Genomic DNA, 7,106 nt, shown 5'->3' on the forward strand with positions numbered 1-7,106 from the left:
CATGGTTTTCATCATCAGAGTAATTTCTAGAAGCTGGAAAGCAATCAAAACAAGAGAGGATCAACTCCTTTTAAGATGAAGGGTTCACTCACACCTGTCAGAAGAAATATCCCTGCTAGATATCCATCAGGTATTCCAAGTTGCTTCAAGTGCCATCTTGTCTATACTTGGGCCTGACCCAACTCTTCTGATTCAAAGGTGGAAAAATTATTACAGAGCCAGTGGCTACTCCATCTGGATATAAATACCGTGGAGGAGATCTACCAAATATTTAAAGGTATTACAGGACAATTCGAACAAAATCTCCAGAATCACTGCAGAAGGGTCAGGGAAGTTTCAACGTTAAGTTACATCCAACAACAGCAATCACTTGTATTTATCCAGCAATTCAATGTAACAAAACATCCCAAGGTCCTTCACAAGAATATTATAAAGCAACATTAAACACATAGAACCATAGAATCTCTACAGTGCAGAAGGAAGGCATTCAACCCATTCTCCAAAACAGCATCTTACCTAGTCCCATCCCCCTGTCCAATCTCTGTAACCTCACATATTTATCAGGCTAATCCACTTAAACTACACATCTTTGGACACCGCAATTTAGCATGGCCAATCCATCTAACCTGCACGTCTTTGGACTGTGGGAGGAAACCAGTGCATTCAGAGGAAAAGCATGCAGGGAGAATGTGCAAACTTCACAGAGACAATCACTCAAGGCCAGAAATGAAACTGGGACCCTGGTGCTGTAAGGCAGCAGTGCTAACCACTGTGCCACTGTTGTGATGGGAGATATGATCAAAAGCTTGGTCAAAAAACTTGGTAGGTTTTGAACAGTGCCTGAAAAGGAGGAAAGCAATGTAGCAAGGTGAAGAGGTCTAAGGAGCAAATTCCAGACATTAGAGCCTAGGGGAGAGAAGACACAGCCACCTATGGTGAAACAATTAAAAATGAGGATGCTCAAGAGGCCAGAATTAGAGGATTGCTCATATCTGGAGAGTTGGAGGCTAGAGGAGATTAGAGATAGAGAGAAAAAAGGAGAGATTTGAAAATGTGAAAAAAAATTGAGATGTGAATTTCAAAATTGAGGAATGCTTAACCAGTCACAACCAGCTAGATGAAAGTGAAGAATCATTGGAGAAGATGGTACAGCAAAAGTTATCAAAGTTTACAGACATATTAAGAAGGACAAGGAGTTATAATTTAACTTTGTCACGGAAACATAGGGCATCGTTTGAGACTATGATGAGAACTGTGTTGGTATTTGCAAAGGCTATGCAGGGGGGTTTAAACTGATTCAGAGGGGGGGTGGGATCCTGAGTAGCGGGGGTGAAAGTGAGGGGGGCATAGATGGGGACTGCAATGCACGGCATCGTGGGGGTGAAGCGGAGCAGGGTTTGAAATGCGTATACTTTAATGTGAGGAGTATTCGCAATGAAGTGGATGAACTTGCAGCGTGGATCAGTACCTGGGACTTTGATGTTGTGGCCATTTCAGAGACATGGATAGAGCAGGGTCAGGAATGGTTGTTGCAGGTTCCGGGGTTCAAATGCTTCAGTCGGAGCAGAGAAGGAGGTAGAAGGGGGGGAGGGGTAGCATTATTAGTCAAGGATTGTATCACGGTGTCAGAGAGGAAGTTTGATGAGGACTTGTCTGTTGAGGTAGTATGGGCTGAGATTAGAAATAGGAGAGGGGAGGTCACCCTGTTGGGAGTCTTTTATAGACCTCCTAAAAGTTCTAGAGAGGTTGAGGAAAGGATTGCGGAGACTATCCTGGATAGGAGTGAAAGTAATAGGGTAATTGTTATGGGGGACTTTAACTTTACTAATATTGATTGGAATAGCTATAGCTCTAGCTCATTAGAGGGGTCAGTTTTTGTGCAAAGCGTGCAGGAAGGTTTTTTGACTCAGTATGTTGATAGGCCAACGAGAGGTGAGGCTATATTGGATTTGGTGCTGGGAAATGAGCCAGACCAGGTGCTAGACTTGGAAGTTGGTGTGCATTTTGGTGATAGTGACCACAATTCAGTTACGTTCACCTTAGTGATGGATAGGGATAGGCATGAACCTCGGGTCAGTAGTTTTAGCTGGGGGAGGGGTAATTATGAGGCTATTAGGAGAGAATTAGGAAGCATAGGTTGGACTAGGAGACTACAGGGTCTCGGTACGTCCGAAATGTGGAGTTTTTTCAAGGAGCAGCTACCCCGAGTCCTTGATATGTATGTCCCTGTCAGGCAAGGAGGAATTGGTCGAGCTAGGGAACCGTGGTGCACTAAGAAAGTTGGTTCGCTGGTTAAAAAGAAAAAGGAGGCTTATGTCCGGATGAGACTTGAGGGCTCAGGTAGTGCACTAGAAAGCTTTAGATTGGCTAGGAGGGAGTTAAAGAGTGAGTTAAGAAGGGCTAAAAGAGGACATGAGAAGACTTTGGCTGATAGGATTAAGGAGAATCCTAAGGTGTTCTATAGCTATGTTAAGAACAGAAGGTTGGTTAGGGCAAGATTGGGGCCAGTTAGAGACAGCAGTGGGAATTTGTGTGTGGAGCTGGAAGAGATTGGAGAGGCATTGAACCAATATTTCTCTTCGGTGTTCACGCAGGGGGACATAAATGTAGCTGTGGAGAACACTGGGTTACAGGGTTGTAAACTGGACAGTATTGCAGTTGATAAGGAGGATGTGCTAGATATTCTTGAGGGTTTGAAAATAGATAAGTCCCCTGGGCCGGACGGGATTTACCCGAGGATTCTCTGGGAGGCAAGAGGCGCGATTGCAGAGCCTCTGGCTCTGATCTTCAGGTCGTTGTTGGTCACAGGTATAGTGCCAGAAGATTGGAGGATGGCGAATGTTGTCCCATTGTTTAAGAAGGGGAACAGAGACTTCCCCGGGAATTATAGACCGGTGAGTCTTACTTCTGTTGTGGGTAAGGTTTTAGAAAAAATTGTTAGGGATAGGATTTATAGTTATTTGGAGAGTAATGAATTGATTGGAGATAGTCAGCATGGTTTTGTGGAGGGTAGGTTGTGCCTTACTAACCTTATTGAGTTTTTTGAGAAAGTGACCAAAGAGGTGGATGGGGGTAAGGCAGTTGACGTGGTATATATGGACTTTAGTAAGGCGTTTGATAAGGTTCACCATGGAAGGCTTCTGCAGAAAATGCAGATGTGTGGGATTGAGGGTGATTTAGGTAATTGGATCAGGAATTGGCTGGCGGATAGGAGACAGAGGGTGGTGGTTGATGGTAAGTATTCGTCATGGAGTTCAGTTACGAGTGGTGTGCCTCAGGGATCTGTTTTGGGGCCACTGCTGTTTGTAATTTTTATAAATGATCTGGATGAGGGTATAGTTGGGTGGATTAGTAAATTTGCTGATGACACCAAAGTCAGAGGTGTGGTAGATAGTGAGGAAAGGTGCCTTAGTCTACAGGGAGACTTGGACAAGTTGCAGAGCTGGGCCGAGAGGTGGCGGATGGAGTTTAATGTGGAAAAGTGTGAGGTAATTCACTTTGGCAGGAATAACAGATGTGTAGAGTATAGGGCTAATGGTAGGACTCTGAATAGTGTGGATGAACAGAGGGACCTAGGTGTATGTGTACATAAATCCCTGAAAGTTGGGAATCAAGTAGATAGGGTTGTTAGGAAGGCATATGGTGTCTTGGCGTTTATTGGTAGGGGGATTGAATTTAGGAGCCGCAGCGTCATGTTGCAACTGTACAAAACTCTGGTGTGGCCGCACTTGGAGTATTGTGTGCAGTTCTGGTCCCCACATTATAGGAAGGATGTGGAGGCTTTGGACAGGGTGCAGAGGAGGTTTGCCAGGATGTTGCCTGGTATGGAGGGGAGGTCCTATGAGGAGAGACTGAGGGATTTGAGGTTGTTTTCGTTAGAAAGAAGGCGGCTACGAGGCGACCTTATTGAAACATATAAGATGATTAGAGGTTTAGATAGGGTGGACAGTGATAGCCTTTTTCCTCGGATGGAGAAAGCTAGCACGAGGGGGCATAGCTTTAAATTAAGGGGTGGTAGTTATAGGACGGATGTCAGGGGTAGGTTCTTTACCCAGAGGGTGGTGAGGGATTGGAATGCCCTGCCTGCTGCAGTTGTAAATGCGCCTAGTTTGGGGGCGTTTAAGAGATCCGTGGATAGGTTTATGGATGGAAAGGGTTTGGTTTAGGTTAGAGGGTCATTGCTTTTTAACTGGTCGGCGCAACATCGTGGGCCGAAGGGCCTGTTCTGCGCTGTAATGTTTTATGTTCTATGTTCTATTGTGGCATGGGCGGAAACCTGATAGGAAGCATCGAAACATGGAACTCCAGGAAAGATGGGTGTGGATTAGGGAGGCAATAGCTAATTCAAAGATTTGGAGAGGAATGCAAGGTTTTAAATGGAATTGTACTTTCTAAGGATGGTGAGATGAATGATTGTCCTTTTGAGGAAAGTGGTGATGATGGTCAATTTAAAAGGAAAGAGAAACAATATCTGAAGAGAGAGAGCCATTATCAATATTAGCTAACATGCAGATCAGGAAAGGAAGTTGGGTGGTCAGCAGTTTAGCAGAAATAGGATTGAGGGGCCAGGAAATGAGTCTCATGTGGGCAAGATGAGCTCAAAGAGACCGTGATGGGAAATAGGAGAAAAAATCTTGGGAAGGATGCAAATTAGAGGCTAGGGCAGGGGAGTTTTCCTGCAAAGTTGGCCTGGTGGGCTTGGGGAAAGGAAGTAAGTGACAAAGGCAGTGAATTATATGGTCTTAACCTTGGAGATAAAGAAGTCCATGAGATCTTCACACCTGTTGTTTGATGTGAAAGTGGAGGAGAACGAAGTTTAAAACGACAGTTCACAATAGAGAAAATAAATGATCGTTATCTTCGCATTCCAGGATGATTCTGTAATATGAACATTTTTGGCTCACCCAATACCATTTTATGACCTGGCAGGATTTTTGCCACATGCATTCAAAACTATGCCCTTGGGCCTAATGAAATGAAGATGAGAACCGTACCAGCGGAATGGCTAGGTGAGAAAGAGTAATGGCTTAAGTGGGGATTGTTGCATTAAAGGTGGAGATGTGGATACAACAGAGCACATCAGTCACAGCAGAATTGTCATGGTGAACAGAAGGCCAGAGGCCAATTGTTGAAATTTGAAAGTAAACCACTTACATTTGTATTTTCCCCATTGTTTTAGGCTAGTTTAAGATTCAATTCACCTGAAACAAACCCTGCTCAGAAAACTGGCCAGACCCCAGAACAAAATTGCAAGTTTCCACCAATTGCATTGCTTAAGGAATGCTCTTCAAATTGCATGAATTTTTGGACACGTAGACATCAGCAGGCATGTTGTAACAGTTTATTAAAAAATCATTTTTGGTAAGAAACTGACTAGCATACAAATGAAGCGAGTGAATTTTTTAAATCATTTTTATAAAGACATTTTTGTAATTTTAAATTAGGGTGGGGTTCTCCCAAAAAACTTCTAAGTGCCAAATTCATGTAAAAACTGGAGTAAATCCCACTGGGTTTTTCAGGGTGATTTTCAAAATGGATCTCCGACACTCTGTGCATCACAGAATGCCCTAACATGAATCATGCTAAAAGTCAGTGGCTGGGGCCTACTCCCCCTGAAAAAGTCAACAGCATAGTGCTCAGTGGGCCACTGCGTGTGTGCCAATCTGACAGAACGTAAATTGGTGCATTTGCAGTCACCCTGTGTTGCCAGCCTCCCAATTTCTGGCCAGTTCATTTGCTGGCCAGCACAGTAACCCTCCATCACTGCCCTTTCAATGCCTCCATGGCCCGATCACTGGCCTCCCAGATGTGTCTGGGCCAGGCCTGAACTGCCTCCTGCCCCAGTCTGTCTCAATCTCCCTCCTTGCCCCATCAGCAGCCCCAGCCCCAGCCCCTGCACCCCCCCCCCCCAAAGTCCCGACACCCCTCCCTCCCACCCCACCCAGCCTGATGGCCATCCCCAGTCACTGGCCTCCCTCCCTGTGTCTTTGACCCAGTGCAGATAGTAGCAGTCTCCCCGAAACAGGCCACGCTCCATTAGGCCCTGTCCTCTCTGACCCCACCCCCTTGCCACTGTCCAATGCCCAATGGGCAGTGTCTAGGTGCCTCCTGGGCATTGCCATTTTGATTCTTGGGCAGTAACATAGGGTCAAGCTGGCCCGGTTAGGCTTGCAATGCGCGGAGGCACCCCCTCCTCCCTCCTTACCCCTAACTCCTGTGGGGATTCCATGGCTTCCTTTGACACCAGCAGGGTTGGGCCGCCAGCTCCCCGCTTGTGGGGAGCTGTTGTAAATCTTACTGGAGTGGAACACTCCTAGCAGGGGTGGGGGTTGGAGAGGAGAGGGGGGAACAGGAGGAGGCACTAGCAGACCCAGAGACTTCAGTCTCAGGCCCGATAATGGAATGCAAATGAGAATTAAAATAATTTATTCAGTTCCGTGCCAATTTCACCCCCCCCACCCCCACTACCACCCACTCCTCCACCCCCCCCCCCCCCCCCCGCCCCCCCCACCCCACCACCCCGAAAGATACTCTTACTAAAAATATTTATTTTGGTGATAAACCCATTTTCAGTTGAATTAATAAAGCTTGTACCAAGTTACCAATCATAAACATATCAAGGAATATCTCTCATTGAAAGGAAAACAAAGTCATGTTTACATGTTATACATTACCTTATTTTCTAGTTTAATAAGGCAAATTAATTTTATTGAAAACTTGAACTGTAACTTATCCAGTGTAATTTTGAGTGCAACTTTAAAATTGCAATTAGAATGGATGTTCTTCCACAATATGTTAGCCTACACTTGCCGAAGCTATAGCGGAATTCAAACTTTTCACCTTTTGACTCAAGAATGGAAATGCAGCACTGTGCCAAATCTCAATCCCAATCCCAGAATTTTAATGACACAATTTTGGGAAGCATTATTGATTTTTTTGTTTTCCTGATATGTAGTTGATATCCACCATAAATCACAGTGTATTCATCAACCAATCATACAAGAGAACTCAATTTTTCTAGCCCCAAAATCATGTTTTTGCATACATACTAGCATACAAATTAGATGCATGAGTAGTCATAGTCTACTTGGCCCCTCAAGCCTGCT

The sequence above is a fragment of the Carcharhinus amblyrhynchos genome, chromosome 7, assembly GCF_965287045.1.
Source record: "Carcharhinus amblyrhynchos chromosome 7, sCarAmb.v2.hapA, whole genome shotgun sequence".
Taxonomy (NCBI): Eukaryota; Metazoa; Chordata; class Chondrichthyes; order Carcharhiniformes; family Carcharhinidae; genus Carcharhinus; species Carcharhinus amblyrhynchos.